The sequence below is a fragment of the Schistocerca nitens genome, chromosome 3, assembly GCF_023898315.1.
Source record: "Schistocerca nitens isolate TAMUIC-IGC-003100 chromosome 3, iqSchNite1.1, whole genome shotgun sequence".
NCBI classification, from domain to species: domain Eukaryota; kingdom Metazoa; phylum Arthropoda; class Insecta; order Orthoptera; family Acrididae; genus Schistocerca; species Schistocerca nitens.
In genome coordinates, this window is record NC_064616.1 from 43327540 (window position 1) to 43346086 (window position 18547).

Here is an 18547-nt window from a genome sequence, read left to right on the forward strand (position 1 = left end):
GTGCTCCATCCGTGAATGGAACGGGAAGTAGCTCTAATAACTGGTACAGTGGAAAGTACCCTTTGTCATGCATTACAAGTGGTTTGCAGAGTATGAATGATGCAAAGGCACCAAAAACATAGTTTGTAGACGGACTACACCTGTGGGCTATGGAGTATTTCTAGTATTTAGGAAGACGAATGGCTACTTGAAAGTAGGCATAAAAAAGCTCTAGTTCCATCCGATTATAAACCTATGTAACACCAATTTTTAAATCATTTTCTTGAAAGAAAAACACCAGACTACATCATATTTTTTTCCTTTCCCTAAGAACTACACTTTTTGTTATAGACCTGCCTTACTTAAAACAGAAATATCCCTTTCATTCACATATTTTTCGGTACGTATGAGCTGCCTTCTGTGGGTCGTCTATGTCTTCATGCTTGTCATTTTCTTCCTAAATTCACAGTGTTTAATTCTTCTATAGATTTCATGAATTGACTGCTTCTCTTGTTTGAGCGTCATAACATCCCAATGAATGATGTCTATGACATATTTTCTTAAAACTGTTTTTCTCTACATCTCTACTATGCTGCAGCAAAAAAGAAATAAATCTTACCCGTCTTTATTTCGGTGAACGGAAACTAAGTTTTGCGTTAATGATTAGCACTACACGCAGTGGACCGGCAACAAAAGAAACAATAATTCTGACAGTGCGAAGAATTCCAACCGTTAGAAATACTCATGGCGCTGTATTCTGGAGGACGACGATTCAAACCCTCGTCCGGCCATCCTGTTTTAGGTTTTCCGTGTTTTCCCTAAATCGCTTGAGACAAATGCCCGGAAGGTTTCTTCGAAAGGGCACGGCCGCTTTCCTTCTCCATCCTTTCCTAATCCGAGCTTGTGCTCCGTCTTAAATGACCTCGTCGACGCAACGTAAGCACAAATCTCCTCCTGTTAATGCCGCGCATATTCAGTAAAGCCAATTTGCAGGCCGTCAGAGACCACCGGAGATTACTGCTCTAACAAGTCCACAGTTGTCAATTGTTACACTGTCTACTGTTTTCGTATTGGGAGAGCTTTTCCTTCGTTACAATGTGCACGACTTCTCCACAATGTTCAATAGACTCGGTTGGGAGACGAAAACAAGGATAACATCGCATTTCGCTGAAAAACCTACTCTAAGTTCCGAAAATCTGTCTCCAGATGTATTTTGCTGAGAGTGAATATAGACATAGAAATATCAGTCCGTTGTACCGCGCTTTCCCAGGAGCGCAGATGTAAGCGGCTGTACCTCTAACATTTGCACTAGTAACAATATACGCGAACAAGGCGGTGCTTCTTTCCAGTGAGTCACAAATGACACACATCGCTACGTCACTTCCCGGTAAAGTTCTTTCGCTTTGTGAATCACGACAGAAGACCGTATATCTGAAACCACGTCACACTTTTGTTTCGTCTGCAGGGAGGGGAAATTTCCGCGGGAAACAACCTAGCGAATAAAACAGTGGTAGCCCCTGTGCGGTAATCTGAGATCGCCAACGTTAAGTGCGCGGTGCTGCCGTTAGGTGGGTCTGGCGTCGTACAGATACGAGTACGCTCTTAACCTTGCCACAGACCGTTACTCTGCCGGCAAGATAAATTTGAAACTGCAACACCACTTTAACGGACTTTCTGTCGCCAAGAGCAGCGTGTTTCTACTTCGCCGCGTCAGCAGAATGATTACAGCGAAATCTTTCATTGATACATTCGTCTCTCTGCATAATATAGCTTCATTAGAAAGATTCTTTATCGTTTCTCTTTAGCGAGTAATGCCTCAGTATCGTACTTTTAGAATTCCAATATCAGTCTCAATTCGTTTCGTTCTTTTTTTGTGTGGTCGTAGTGTCAGTAGTTCCTGTACCGTTATTAACGTTATTTTAGTTTAATGACACCTTGTCAAACATTTCCATTCGGCCGCGACTATCAGCTCCAGAAGATACACCTCAGTTTGTGTAAAACCGTTTAAACCTTAAGATTTAATACAAAGAAGTAGTTCTAGAGATTTGTTTAATGTTTATGCGCAGCTTAAACTTCTGGAAATATGCTTTTGCTGCTTAATACATGCAGATTCCGAAACCATACGCTTTTGGGACTATGTGTGGTGGTATACGTATATTTCCTCTTTCGCTTTGATCATCTACCTGTCATTTCGAGCATAATTATTGTTGCGCTTTAACGTGTTCTCACACTTCCTGACACAACATTCTGCCATCCAACACCAATAATACCACAGTTTCACATTAATCCACTTTGTGTCATAAGCACTTTTTCTGTTTTTCTTTACAGTGTTAGTTTACGTTTTTCGTTTGATGCAGTTCTCCAATTACTTCAGTGAAAACAAAGAAATTATTAAGCGCTACATATGATGTATGTAAGAGACTGAACCAAAAATTTCGAATCCAAGAAGTTACAAAACACACTTACGGCAATTCCAGGATTAGTGATTCATAACTTAACGTTTTTCTTTTATGAGTGATTGACTGCAGGTGCCGGTCGCTGTGGCCGAGCGGTTCTAGGCGCTACAGTCTGGAACCGCGCTACCATTTGAACCATTTGACTGCAGGTTTCCATCCTCGTGCTGGTAGATCATCTCACGCTGCTGAATTTCCGTTTACGTCAGACATCTCTCCGAACTTAGGCGCCGACTACGGGTATGCTCGATCGGTCGCTCAAGCAAACCCAAATATTTGAGTAGGTACGCACGGCATACCTCATTGAAAATTGTAGAATTACTTTTTCTTCACGTTACTGGTGCGCAACCAGCAATAATAAAGGTTTGCTTCTGACTGTAATTAAAATCGACTCACTCATTGCATTCATGGGCGACTGCCTTTTGTAATACACTGCTGTAAAAAGGTTGTCTTAAAACAAACGGCTAATTGGATTCGCAGGAATTAAAATCGACGTTGGCATGTAGGTGAAGTGACCGTTTTCTGAAAAAGTCCGAATATTAAGGGACTGTCGGTTGTTAAGCCAATAATGTAAACTGAAGACGGAAACCTTTAATTATTGTTATTGTATTAACCCTGCCGCGGGCGCGTGGTGGCATACAATACCGCCATTTCAGATTTCTTTCCATAATTAAGTTAGGGCGCCAAGCGCACAACAGTGGTGCTAGGTATGTTTCGATGACATTTTCAGGCGACAAGTTTCATTATTGTCGCATTATAAGATCCTTCATAATAGCCGTGACTGATCTATGAAGTGCACAACTACAGTGAGGCGGCACGCGCCTGCTGATGAAAGTAAATGTGGCGTAATCTCTGCTGAATGTCTTGAAGATCAGAAGCTATATGGTACAAAAACACTCCGAGTTAATTATTCTTTAGTTGCTGAAGCTTAGTATTATAGTTTTCCTATTGTCTTGAAGGTTCGCACAAAGAAAAGGATCGACGCCAGCCGAAATTGAGCACCTTCTCGTGGAATCATCTGACGAAGAGGATTATGTTGATTTCGTTGACAGCGATGATGAAGCAGAAATACTCGAGGCTGCAGATTATCCCAGTGAATCTGAAAAATCGTACGATGGCGGGAATGAAGTGATTAAATTACCAAGTGATGAGTACCATTGTTATTTTGGTAAGGATGGTTCAAATGGCTCTGGGCACTATGGGACTTAACATCTGCGGTCATCAGTCCCCTAGAACTTAGAAGTACTTAAACCTAGCTAACCTAAGGACATCACACACATCCATGCCCGAGGCAGGATTCGAACCTGCGACCGTAGCAGTCGCGCGGCTCCGGACTGTATTGGTAAGGACCCGGAAACCTTACGAATAAATAATCCATTAGTGGTGCCGGGTAAAACAAAACGTAGGGATACAATCAATGTCTTACCTGGCCCGAAACGCAATGCTACAGGAACTGAAACTGAAATTGATAGTTTTCTCAAATTTTTTGATCCTGAGATAATTGATTGTGTCGTTGCGAACACCAGTAGACAAATTACACCAGTAGACATATAAATTACAAAGATTATCTGTGAATTATGCGAGAGGCAGAGGCTGCAGAAATACTTCTGCTTCTGAAATAATGGCTCTCTTAGGAGCACTGTTCCTCATTGCTGTGCAAAAAGGAGGACGCACAAACGTATTAGAGCTGTGGGCATCAAATGGCACAGGAATGATTATTCTCAGGGCAGCATTTAGCTACAGGCGCTTTCTGTCCTTGCTCCAGTGACTGAGGTTTGGTGATACTTCAAAGGGAAAAGAGCGACTTGCAATTCACAAAACTGCTGCCATCCGCGATCTCCACTCTGCATGTTTGAACAACTGCAGAAACAAGTACAGCCCACGGGAGTTCACACCCATAGACGAAATGGTTGTTCGTTTTTGTGGACGTTGTGGTTTTGTGCAATACATGGCCAGTAAACCTGCCAGGTACGGTTTGAAGTTGTACGCACTATGCGATAGCAAGACATTTTACACCTGTAACTTCGAAGTATATTGCGGCAGACAGAATCCTGGACCATATCTTGCATCTAACCAGCCTAGGGGTATTGTGAAGAGATTAGTTGAACCAATCAAGGATACTCACAGGAATGTAACTACGGACGACTATTATAGTAGTTATCCTTTAGGACAGTATCTTCTAGAAAATGAGCCAAACTTTATAGGGACACTGGAAAAGAACAAGAAGGAAATTCCCACGGAATTTTTGCCAAACAGGCCACGAGAAACTGGAAACCGTCTTTTCGGATTTCTTTTTGACTTTTGTCTTGTTTCGTGCCAAACGAATGAAACAAGGTTGTGCTTTTCCTGTCGTCAACGCGCGAAACTGACGAAATAAACACTGCTACAAGAAAGTCTATTGTAAATCTGGAGTACAATGCAACCATAGGTGACGCAGATACTGCTGATCGCACATGTACATCCTACTCCACTAAGAGGACAAGGAGTACATAGCCCTTGGCCTTGTTTTGTCGGTATCTGGATGCTTCTTAAATTAATTCCCAAGTGCTGTTGTTCGAAAATAATCCAGATGAAAGGTTCAGAAGAAGAACGTACCTCACAAACCTGGCCTTGGCTCTAATGGAGAGCCAGTTGAAAGAAAGGTCTCAACTCTGTATTTCACCAAGGGACATCCAAGGATTTCTGTCACCCTGTCGAGACATCCCCGTAAGTAACGAAGAGGTTGTTAGAAGGTATCAAAGGTGCCATCTTTGTGTCGATAAAAAAAATAACAAAATTAATGTACAGATGCAAAAGACTTGTTTGCAAGCAATGTAATACTTGTAATGACTGCAGAGCTTCTCCAGAGGAACAAAGTGTGTGATCGTTGGTATGTGTTCACAACATTTTTTTCTTAATTTGATGTTTTGTTCTTAATTATGACTATACAGTATTTCCGTTTCTCTTCACTATATACTTTTGTAAGACTTGCTTTAATAATGACCTATAACAGCACTGATATCTGAGGTTATAACGATCTTACTTGTAGCTGAAAACCCCATCTATACATTCTACGAGAAAGCTAAAAAAAAATATCAGTTAAATGGTATTTGATGTTAGGCGGCACTAAGCGCTGGCGTAATTAAGCGCGCCTGCTGCAGGTTTAAATAACTAGAAATGAAGCCGGTTAGTTATGATACGATGAAAACGTTTACACTACGAAGTAATAACCTTCTGATACAACCACATATGTTACAAGTGATCCGACATACCTGCTGGGAAGAATGCCCCATCCCTCCTAGCTAAAACATTCAGCAAATGAGCAGTACTTATAACAATTTGTCGAAGTTCTTTGAGCTTTAATTGGCAGCTCTGCAACAATCACGGAACGCAACAGCCATCGAGAGATATTTTCTTGTGTAATCATGTTGGATATAGTGTAACTTATACTGAATTTGAATTTCCAGGCTTCAACAACTGAACGAACATCGAAGAATCCAAGAGTCAGAACGTGTAGACCGCTAAACGTTAGTTTGTGTTCTGTTTGACCTGTGTCACCTGAGCTTGGAATTATGTCTTCATGTCTTGCACGTCAAAATGGTTAAAATGGGTAAGTATATAATGAAATACAAAAGGAATTCGAATGATAATCGTGATGGCGATATCGAATCGACAGCGTGTTGCAGTAAAAGTGATCCATCTCTGGCAGCTTGAGACAATGAAATCCCCGTTATTATTTCTGGTAATTCGAAGAAAAATGATACCGGTATTGAAAGTAGCAGTCGCAGGGGTAGGACGTTTCAAAAACATTGGGAAAAATATATACATGGATTCAGTATGACGAAAAAGATGACAGAGTTTATAGTTTTTTGTTTAGGTCTATGTGTGAAAACAAGAGATTGCCTCCAAAACCTGTTCCTGCGAACAAAGATTCCTATAATGCATTCGTTAAGTACGGCTTTAAGAACTGGTCTATTGCTCTAAAACGATTCAAATCTCACGAAAATGTATTTTGCATATGTGTTCAGTTAGTACAAATAATTCTATGAAAAAATGAATAAATATTCTGTTATCAGTTAGTCACTCTAAAGCAAAAGAAGTACAGACCGCTACTGTTTGTTTAAGGAAAATATTTACTTCTTGGTTTGCCAAAGATTGGCCTGATGTAACCATGTTGATGAATGTTCTAATTTTGTCAATCTTCTGAAATTACGTTCCGAGGGTGTACCCGAACTGAAACTATGGCTTCATCAAACAGGTGGATGTCTAATAACATAATTAATGAAATTATAACATTGATAAGCGTGTCTCTTCAGAAAACTTTGATTCAACATATAAAAGAATATAATTTATACGCAATAATGTTGGACGAGACATCCGACATATCAATTAGAAAGCAGATGTCTGTTTTTTTCGTACTGTTGGCCAAAATTTTGCTTTTCATGAGTTGTTTTGTCGTTTTTATGAGCTCCCATTAACTGACTCAGATATCCTGTTTAAATCTATGAAGAATATATTATTAAGATATTATATTTGTGTGAACAACTACCGTGGGCAATGCTATGACGGCGCAACAAACGTTAGCGACTGTCTGGAAGGATTACAGTGACGGTTAAAAGAAACTGCACGTAGGGCTATTTACATTCACTACTGGTCTCATTCCCTAAATTTAGTTGTTCAAGACTCATTTAATAACACCAGTATTAAGAGATAATCTGTCAATCCACAGCCCGCATCTCGTGGTCGTGCGGTAGCGTTCTCGCTTCCCACGCCCGGGTTCCCGGGTTCGATTCCCGGCGGGGTCAGGGATTTTCTCTGCCTCGTGATGGCTGGGTGTTGTGTGCTGTCCTTAGGTTAGTTAGGTTTAAGTAGTTCTAAGTTCTAGGGGACTTATGACCACAGCAGTTGAGTCCCATAGTGCTCAGAGCCATTTGAACCATTTTGTCAATCCACAAAGATTTGATTTCATTTATTCGTGGTTCACACAAGAGGCTAGGAAAATTCGGAAATCTTAAAGAATTGCTTTCAGGTTCTCATGACACCGAAGTAGGTCAAGGTTTAAGACCGTTCTATCAAACGAGATGGCGCATGCGTGATGTGTCTTTGTTGTGCACAGATAATAACTATGAAATTCTTTTGCAATTTCTTAATAATACGTAAGATGAGAGAAACGATGCTGGTGCAAAAGCTAAATGATCTCTAAAATGTGTGCAAAAATTGGAAACTCTGTTTCATATCAAGATGCCAATTCTTGTATTCCAAAGAACAGGGAAACTTAACACAGTACTTCAAAAATTTTCATTAAATTTCCGCCTTGCTCGTAATTCTGTAGATGTTGTATTACCTTCAGTAGAAGGAGCCAGAAATACAGATACCTTTTTATCACTTTGGGAACATGCTAAAGAAAAGTGTGATGCACTGCAATTAAGTCTCTCCACCATTTCACATCCTAGAAAACTGGCATTAAAAACAGGAGGTGGTGACTAGCATAGTTCATGAGATAGTCAAGAAAAGTTGCGAATTTTATTTTTTGAGATAGTGGATCAAACAGTAAGTAGCTTTAAAAGCAAATTTCAGCCCGAAACAATGCCACACCTTGTCAAAACAGAACAGTTTTATTAGGCAAAGAAGACAGTAGTTACGTTACTTCTATTTACGGTTACGATTTCGACTGTGTATGACTGTCTATATTTAGAGATACTGTGTTGGATGTGGTAAAACAACATAATGTTACACTTGATAGTTTTGAAAGAGTGGTGCAATACTTGAGTAGGGCAGAGGATGACAAGTGTGTTGCTGTGCAGAACATGATACCAGAACATCTAACTTCTTTTAACGATATCTGTATCCACGTGTACTCCAGAACGTTCGTGTCCTGCACTTCGAAAACTGAAAATTTACACCAGAGCCACCATAAACCGAGACCAGTTCAATCATGTAGCATTATTTAACATCCATTCCGATCTCGCAAGGGAACTGAACCTGAGACCTCTAATCAACGGATGCACCAGCAAAACAACTGTCAGGAGGAGCACGTTCCAGTCTCTCCCTATTTATGTGAGTGATCGTGTATATTAAGTTATTTTTGTAGCATTTACATTCACTATAACTATATAGGGCAAACAGCCTTGCCACAGAGGTAACACCGGTTCCCGTCAGATCATCGCTGTCGGGCTGGGATAGCGCTTGGATGGGTGACCATCAGACCTGCCAAGCGCTGTTGGCAAGCAGGTCGCACTCAGTCATTGTGAGGCAAGCTTGACTGAGAAGTAGTGGCTCCGGTATCGTATACTGACGTACGGCCGGGAGAGCTGTGTGCTGACCACAAGCGTCTCCATATCTGCATCCAGTGACGCCTGTGGGTTGAGGATGACACGGCGGCCGGTCGGTACCGTTGGGCCTTCATGGCCTGTTTGGGCGGAATTTAGTTTAGTTTTATAATTATATGCGGGGTAATCATGACTTTTAAAGTGTCACATGATGAGCATACCCCAAGATTTTCTAAAGTCAGCGCCTTTGTCTCCGAAAAGTCTCTTACGTCGTTGTCTTTTCCATAACAGAAGACCGTGATAGTTAATTTAAGAGAGTTACAAATGCCCTAAAAATAAACATTTGCGACAAAGTAAGACTTACACATTCTAAGCGATCCTGGTAATTTACAATTAATTATCATCATCTTTTGGGCATAATTTTGAGACGATATATGTAAATGTTGCATATAACTTGTAACATCCCAGAAATTTATTTTAAAAAGTATAAAATGCCTGAAACTTGAACTGTTTCGTGAATGAAATCGACTTTGTTATCACGGTGACGCTATATGCATTTGCAGCTGAAATATGCGTAATAAATTAGGTTGCAGGCTGTAAAAGCTTTGTGGATAAACTCTTTTAGTCCTATTTATACGCTCCATTGTGCGTTACTAAATGTGTTTTAGAAACGCGATATACGCTACAGCATTTACAAACTTAATTTCGTATTGGACGCGGACACAACATATTAATAAAATACGTTCAGCGTAACACAGAATTCAGTTTTACCATTTGTATGAGCTTTTATATCTAGATATAAGCGAGACGGAGTCCGAAACACAAATGAGACGTCAATTAGAATGAAAACAAGGTGGCTGTTTGGTGTTTTTATTCAGGAGAGACCGTCTTGCTCTGCTCCTGCTCAAACTTGCTGTTTTCATTATGTTTCAGTTTTAGAACGCTGTAAGTATTTAACAATCATTTTCTCAGCATTACTGGTGAATTAAATAAAAACTTAACTTCTACAGGAAATCATAAAACCCTCTTGGGAAATTCCTTCCCGAGATTGATGTCTGAAATACTCCTCTGTGATTCTGACAAGGGGGAGATTGAGTCAATAATTACATGACTGAAGACTAAGGACTCTCATGGATATGATGGAGTGCCTAGCAGAGTATTAAAGTACTGTGCTGCACATGTTAGCCCTGTACTTACCAATATTTGTAATTTTTCCTTTAAGAATAGTCAGTTTCCTGAACGATTAAAGTACTCAGTAGTAAAGCCTCTTTATAAAAAGGGGGAAAGGGATAATGGAGACAATTGTAGACCGATTTCTGTGCCATCAGTGTTTGCTAAAGTTACTGAAAAGGATGAGTATGTAAGGATAATTCACCATTTTATATCAAATAATTTGCTATCAGATGTACAGTTCGGCTTTAGAAGTGGTTTAACAACTGAAAATGCTATATTCTCTTTCCTGTGTGAGGCACTGTATGGATTAAACAAATGGTTTCGAACGCTAGGCATATTTTTTGATTTAACTAAGGCGTTTGATTGTGTTGACCACAAAATATTGCCGCAGAAGTTGGACCATTATGGAATACGGGGAGTAGTTCGCAATTGGTTCAGCTCTTACTTAACAACAGACAGCAAAAGGAGGCCATTACTCACAGTGTTGAGAGTGGTTGTGATGTGGTGTCTGAGAGGGGCACGGTGAAAAGGGGGGAGGGGTGCCCCAGGGATCAGTGTTGGGACCACACAGAACTTGATGTAAAACAGTTATTTACTTCGAAAATTTACGACTGGGCATGTTATGGTTACGGCTAACGTTAACTTGCCCTTTTCTCACATGATATACTGCGAACTGTGGATGAAGGGCAACAGGCAGATTCTGTATTTCTAGATTTCCGGAAAGCATTTGACACGGTGCCTCGTTGCTGGCTATTAACGAAAATGCTCGGAATAAATTCACAGATATGTGAGTGGCTCGAAGACTTCTGAAGTAACAGAACCCAGTATGTTCTCCTCATCGGCGAATGTTCGTCAGAGACAACGGTATTATCAGGAGTGCCTCAGGGAAGTGTGATAGCACAGTGATTGCAGAAAAATGCGAGATGACTTAGACAAAATTTCTAGTTGTTTTGATGAATGGCTGCTGTCTCTAAATGTGGAAACATGCAAGTTAATGCGGCTGAGTAGGAATACCAAACCTGTAACGTTCAGTTACATTGTTACTAGTGTTCTGCTTGAGATAGTCGTTTGAATATCTGGGCGTAACCTTGGAAAGTTGTAGGGAAGGCGGGTGGTCGACGTCGGTTTATTGGGAGAATTTTAGGAAAGTGTGGTTCAACTGTACAGGAGACCGCATATTGGACACTGGTGCGACCTACTCTTGAGTGCTGTTCTAGTGTTTGGGATCCGTGCCAGGTCGGATTGAAGGAAGACGTCGAAGCAATTCAGAGGTGGGCGACTAGATTTGTTACTAGTAGGTTGAAACAACACGTAGGTCTTACAAAGATACTACGGGAACACAAATGGGAATCTCTGCAGGGAGGGTGGCGTTCTTTTCGAAAAACGCTATTGAGAAAATTTAGAGAACCGTCTAACGACTCTACTGCCGCCAACATACAATACACGTATGGACCACGAAGATAAGATTCGAGAAAGTAGGGCTCGTAGAGAGGCATACAGACAGGCGTTTTTCCCTCACTCTATTTGCGAGTGGAACAGGAAAGGAAGCGACTATTACTGGTACAGGGTACCTTCTGCCACGTACCGTATGGTGACTTGCGGAATATCTATGTACATGTAAATGTAATGAGGAAGATTCTGTGTGTGTGTGTGTGTGTGTGTGTGTGTGTGTGCGTGTGTATTTGCAATATGTTTCACTTACTCTAGTTTTGCTGGTTTGCCCATTATCTTCACTGTGAAGGTCTGCACTAAATAACTTTATTTGTCACTGTTTGCAAACAGGCCTCCACAAAAACTAATAATTGAAGAAAACTATCTACTACAAAAAGTCATAATTGAAGGAAATCCAGTAATAATTTTCGCACTCAAAGATGTATTCGACAACACCAACCAACAAACACCTCACACCCTCCTTTCAGCCAGCCGGGGTGGCCGAGCGGTTCTAGGCGCTACAGTCTGGATCCGCGCGACCGCTACGGTCGCAGGTTCGAATCCTGCCTCGGGCATGGATGTGTGTGATGTCCATAGGTTAGTTAGGTTTAAGGAGTTCTAAGTTCTAGGGGACTGATGACTTCAGATGTTAAGTCCCATAGTGCTCAGAGCCATTTGAACCATTTGAGTCGCTCCAAACAGAGGAACCGCGGAGTCTCGCCACATCGCAAGTACTTCACTTCACCACCGAGCCAGAGGGAGCAGGCGCCGCACCACCAGGGGACGAGTCGACGCTACGTGCACCGATATCTAGCCATCCAGGCGCCGACCGCATGGCGCGCACCACCCCTCCGCACCAGCACAGCTAGCGCACAATCCAGTTTTCTCGATGGCGACTTACCAGGTAAGTACCGCCGAGCAGTGTACAAAGCGTGTTAGAAAAGTAATGAGGCTGACTTTTTTGTTTTTAAAACAACAATATTGTCCCCTTCAAAGTAATTCCGTTGGGCAGCTACATTTGGCGGAGTCGTCGTTCTCAGTCTTGAAGGCTTCAACTGGTAGGGTCTTTAACGTGTCGGTCACATTCTTTCGAATTTTCACCAGAGTCCCAAAATGTCATCCTTTTAAGAGATTTTTCAATTTTGGGAAAAGAAAAAAGTCACAAAGACTCAGATAAGGTGAACAGTGGGGGGGGGGGGGGGGGGAGCATCCACTTTTCTGCAATGTCCGGTCTCACTAGATTCACCCTTTTCCTAAGCTTTTCAAGGACATCTTCGTACAAAACTTGGTTGACGGTTTGTCCTGGAGGAACAAATTCACGAGACCACTACTGTCAAAAAAAGTAAATTAGCATTTTTTTTACTTTTGATTAGCTCATTTGAGCTTTTTTCCGTCGAGGAGATGTCACACACACACAAAAACATCTGTATATCACCCAAGGGTCTGCATCACATTAAAGGTTAGAAAGGAGGAGTGACGTGTTATGGTTATCGAGAAACTAAAGATAATGTCATTCTACACGACCTCAGTTTCTTATCGACTTATGTATATTTAGAATGTGCGCTTAGTTACTTTCCCACATAATCACCGTAGATGTTCTTATGTTTGTGTTTCTAGGCACGAGGTTTTTTATTCTATGTACGTGGCAGTGATCACTAGCTCTCTACCACTTTGTTACACCAAACTGGACCTCATCGTCTACAACATAAGCCTTTTCGTTCAGATATTTTTCCGAATTTGAGAGAAACACATGTTACTTGAAGCATAATTTGAGTTGTGTAATGGATATGCCAAATATTTACATCTGAAGATCGCCAACAGTTAATACAAGCGTATCGTATAGATGGACGTTTTCATATAGTAAAAAATACAGTTCGTCGTAGGTAGTTTATAATAGTTCGACGGATTTATTTTATAACGGCTTACAGCAAACAGTCCAGAGCTCGTGGTTTTGGGGTAGCGTTCTCGCTATCCGCGCACGGGGTCATGGGTTCGATTCCCTGCGGGGTCAGGGATGACTGGGTGTTGTTGTGTCGTCTTCATCATCATCATTCATCCCCATTACGGCCGGAGGAAGGCAATGGCAAACCACCTCCGTTAGGACTTTGCCTAGTAGGCGGTGCGGGTCTCCCGCATCGTCCCCTACGCTCCTCAGAGTATGGGACTTCATCATCATCATATAGCAAACAACTTCAGTTATAGCTTGTCCCGAGGCTAGCATTCCATGGCATGTGGTACCAAACGACTGTTGTAATTCCGTGCTACAAAGGTTCAAATGACTCTGAGCACTATGCGACTTAACTTCTGAGGCCATCAGTCGCCTAGAACTTAGAACTAATTAAACTTAACTAACCTAAGGACATCACACACATCCATGCCCGAGGCCGGATTCGAACCTGCGACCGTAGCGGTCGCTCGGCTCCAGACTGTAGCGCCTAGAACCGCACGGCCACTCCGGCCGGCTCGTGCTACAAAGCTTAATGTTTGAATACTGTCGTTGATCGTGACTGTGTGTCGGTCACTACTGAGCGTCGACTATTCATCCCCTTATTCTGTTACAGCCTGAACAACGTATATCACGCCATTTGCACTCGACATGGCTAATTGAATTCACTCCTGTGTGCTCAGTAGCGTTGTAAGAGAGGCCAGAGAGACACAGGAAGAATGGAAGTGCCACCTACCACAGAAAAAATTAACTTTTATTAGGCCCTCCGAGAAAACTATTGTATGTTCTCATTTGCAGTAAGTAATTTCATGTACAGTTACTAATTGGCAAGTCCGCCCCCGGTAGCTGAGTGGTCAGTGCGACAGAATGTCAATCCAATGGGTCCGGGTTCGATTCCTGGCTGGGTCGGAGGATTTCTTCGCTCAGGGACTGGGTGTTGTGTCCCAGTCATCATCATTATTTCATCCCCATCGACGCGCAAGTCGCCGAAGTGGCGTCAAATCGGAAGACTTGCACCAGGCGAACGGTCTACCCGACAGGAGGCCCTCGTCACACGTCATTAATTAATTAATACTAATTGGCAATAAAAAGTGTGTACATGGAACCATGGCGCCGGCCTTTGTGGCCGAGCGGTTCTAGGAGGCGCTTCAGTCTGAAACCGCGCAACCGCTACAGTCGCAGGTTCGAATCCTGCCTCGGGATGTGTGTGATGTCCTTAGGTTAGTTAGGTTTAAGTAGTTCTAAGTTCTAGGGGACTGATAACCTCAGATGTTAAGTCCCATAGTGCTCAGAGCAATTTGAACCATTTTTGAACCACATCATACACAGATGTGTGAGCTCGAAACACAAGCTTTATTTTGGATTTGAACAAGCTAAGTAATGATGTGTTGTCTCCCAATAAATCCTAACATGAAATTTCGTGAAGCCCTGTGATTCGATGGACAGGACAATAAAATTAAAATGGTAGAGGAATTTTGAATTGAAAATAATACTATTAAGAACCTATCATTAAAATAATGTCAGAAATGAAATACAAGGGCACACTGACAGACCCAAATGAGACAAGTGTCACCCAGATGTACGAAATATCATTATTACTACTTAAATTCGTCCTCTAAAAAGTAGTCAGGATTCTTGAAGGTGCTTGACAGGATTACAATGGAAAACTGGATAAAGTTAAGGCGTGCCCGAACAAAAACAGACTGTATAGTAATGGCTCTGAGCACTATGAGACTTAACTTCTGACGTCATCAGTCGACTGTATAGTATTTACAGCTTGTACGTCGATACTTGTAGATGACAGATGTTGTGGATTGGGAAGAGGGCCAACCCACTAATGTAAGAGGAAGCCGAAAGGCACGCGTTTTAGCTCACGCAGGCTGGCATGAGGTCTGGAACAGGACAAGGAAGTTAGACTAGAAGAAAAGGATGTAGCTGGTGGAATACTTAACTTTAATCCATCAATGTTGAACGTAGCTCTTGTCTGTACATTATTTACAATATCAATAGTAACTGAATAATGGCGCCTTGCTAGGTCGTAGCAAATTACGTAGCTGAATGCTATGCTAACTATCGTCTCGGCAAATGAGAGCGTATTTTGTCAGAGAACCATCGCTAGCAAAGTCGGCTGTACAACTGGGGCGAGTGCTAGGAAGTCTCTCTAGACCTGCCGTGTGGCGGCGCTCGGTCTGCAATCACTGATAGTGGCGACACGCGGGTCCGACGTATACTACCGGACCGCGGCCGATTTAAAGGCTACCACCTAGCAAGTGTGGTGTCTGGCGGTGACACCACAACAGAGGAACAGACAGAATACAGAGACAAAACGCTACCGTCGCTGATGAGATTACATGCCAAACATTGGTCATAAAAGGCATGTATGTCATAAGGGACAGTGTGCAGAAAATGAAGTACTAGCAAGGCTAACAGGAATAACATGACAGGAACGAGTACTGAAATAGGAGACAACCCTCGAGCTATACCCAAGTTTCTATGAAAATAATTCTATGTGAGTCATTACAAGGTCATCGAACTTCGCGATGGCTAAGGCAAAAAATTTGCATGTAACTGAGTGCGTCCCACTGAATCATAAGCGGTTATGTGTCCTTTATTAATAGCTACGAAGTGCCATAGGTTTCTGGACGATAACGGAGTAACTAGATGAACTATAGAGAAGGTTACGGGCAAAAATATCGGCCCAATTGATCATTGCCATCTAACAACGACATCAAACTGTTTACAGGAAGGGTAACAACTACTCGAAATCAGTGAACACATTGTGGGTAACAGTCACTATGAAACTAATACACAGGTATAAAATATTAGTTGGCCAGCCGGAGTGGCCAGGGGTTCTAGGCGCTACAGTCTGGAACCGAGCGACCGCTACGGTCGCAGGTTCGAATCCTGCCTCGGGCATGGATGTGTGTGATGTCCTTAGGTTGGTTAGGTTTAATTAGTTCTAAGTTCTAGGCGACTGATGACCTCAGAAGTGAAGTCGCATAATGCTCAGAGCCATTAGAACCATTTTATAATATTAGTTGGTTAGAGAAAGGAAGTTATTTCCTCCGACATTTTCTATCCCTGTGGCCGTAATATCATATTCGCGCAGATTTGATTTCTCCACGTCAACAGTAGGCAAAGACAATTGTGAAGAATATCATTTGTTTCGGTATTAGTCAGGCTCCGAGGAAGAGTTTATTTCGACTCATTTCCCGGAGCGGCTGCCAGCAGCAACGTGTATACTTATGTTGGCGACATTCCCCGACGCGGACGGTCTACAGGCTCAGCAGACAGCAGCCAAGAGTAATATTTCGGTTTCCTGAAAGAAGAAATAAACCAAAAATAGCCCGTTGGCTGAAAACTGAAAAGGGCAGTCAACTTCGATTCGGATGTTGCTTGGACACTGTCTTGACGAAGCAGACCAAAAAGAATTCAACAAACACGCACACAAAGCAGACCTGCCCTCGATGCATACTTCGGCGTTTATTTAACAGAACAAAACGGATAAGGCTGCAACTCTATACACTGTGACATTTTTCGAGTTTTCAGATTATTATAGATAAGCTACGTAACTTGATATGTTGTTGAAACACGAGCGAAGGTTGAAACGTCCCTTAGAAAAATTAAGAATGTCTCTGCTGGTAAACTTCTACGTTATTTGATACAGAAATAGCTGAGCAAAAATTAACGTACTCAGATATTTCTCTTTTTATTTACTCTGATCTTCAGTAAACTGACACACAATATTTATAGCGCAACGCAATCTGACTTTCAATACTACAAAAGAATGGCCCTGACTAACAATAACCTACACCTTTCATGAATCGCTTACCTCACAAAAATCTTCGTACTCGAACTACTGCAATACAGCGAGCGCCAATACTGCCAGCTAAATAAAAAGATTCGAACTACTGATGGCACTAGCTACTGATACGCATAGTTAGCAAATCAAAGATTTTGATAGAGAACCAACAATGTATTTACCTCAATAGCGTTCAAAAGTCATATATACACTCCTGGAAATTGAAATAAGAACACCGTGAATTCATTGTCCCAGGAAGGGGACACTTTATTGACACATTCCTGGGGTCAGATACATCACATGATCACACTGACAGAACCACAGGCACATAGACACAGGCAACAGAGCATGCACAATGTCGGCACTAGTACAGTGTATATCCACCTTTCGCAGCAATGCAGGCTGCTATTCTCCCATGGAGACGATCGTAGAGATGCTGGATGTAGTCCTGTGGAACGGCTTGCCATGCCATTTCCACCTGGCGCCTCAGTTGGACCAGCGTTCGTGCTGGACGTGCAGACCGCGTGAGACGACGCTTCATCCAGCCACAAACATGCTCAATGGGGGACAGATCCGGAGATCTTGCTGGCCAGGGTAGTTGACTTACACCTTCTAGAGCACGTTGGGTGGCACGGGATACATGCGGACGTGCATTGTCCTGTTGGAACAGCAAGTTCCCTTGCCGGTCTAGGAATGGTAGAACGATGGGTTCGATGACGGTTTGGATGTACCGTGCACTATTCAGTGTCCCCTCGACGATCACCAGTGGTGTACGGCCAGTGTAGGAGATCGCTCCCCACACCATGATGCCGGGTGTTGGTCCTGTGTGCCTCGGTCGTATGCAGTCCTGATTGTGGCGCTCACCTGCACGGCGCCAAACACGCATACGACCATCATTGGCACCAAGGCAGAAGCGACTCTCATCGCTGAAGACGACACGTCTCCATTCGTCCCTCCATTCACGCCTGTCGCGACACCACTGGAGGCGGGCTGCACGATGTTGGGGCGTGAGCGGAAGACGGCGTAACGGTGTGCGGGACCGTAGCCCAGCTTCATGGAGACGGTTGCGAATGGTCCTCGCCGATACCCCAGGAGCAACGGTGTCCCTAATTTGCTGGGAAGTGGCGGTGCGGTCCCCTACGGCACTGCGTAGGATCCTACGGTCTTGGCGTGCATCCGTGCGTCGCTGCGGTCCGGTCCCAGGTCGACGGGCACGTGCACCTTCCGCCGACCACTGGCGACAACATCGATGTACTGTGGAGACCTCACGCCCCACGTGTTGAGCAATTCGGCGGTACGTCCACCCGGCCTCCCGCATGCCCACTATACGCCCTCGCTCAAAGTCCGTCAACTGCACATACGGTTCACGTCCACGCTGTCGCGGCGTGCTACCAGTGTTAAAGACTGCGATGGAGCTCCGTATGCCACGGCAAACTGGCTGACACTGACGGCGGCGGTGCACAAATGCTGCGCAGCTAGCGCCATTCGACGGCCAACACCGCGGGTCCTGGTGTGT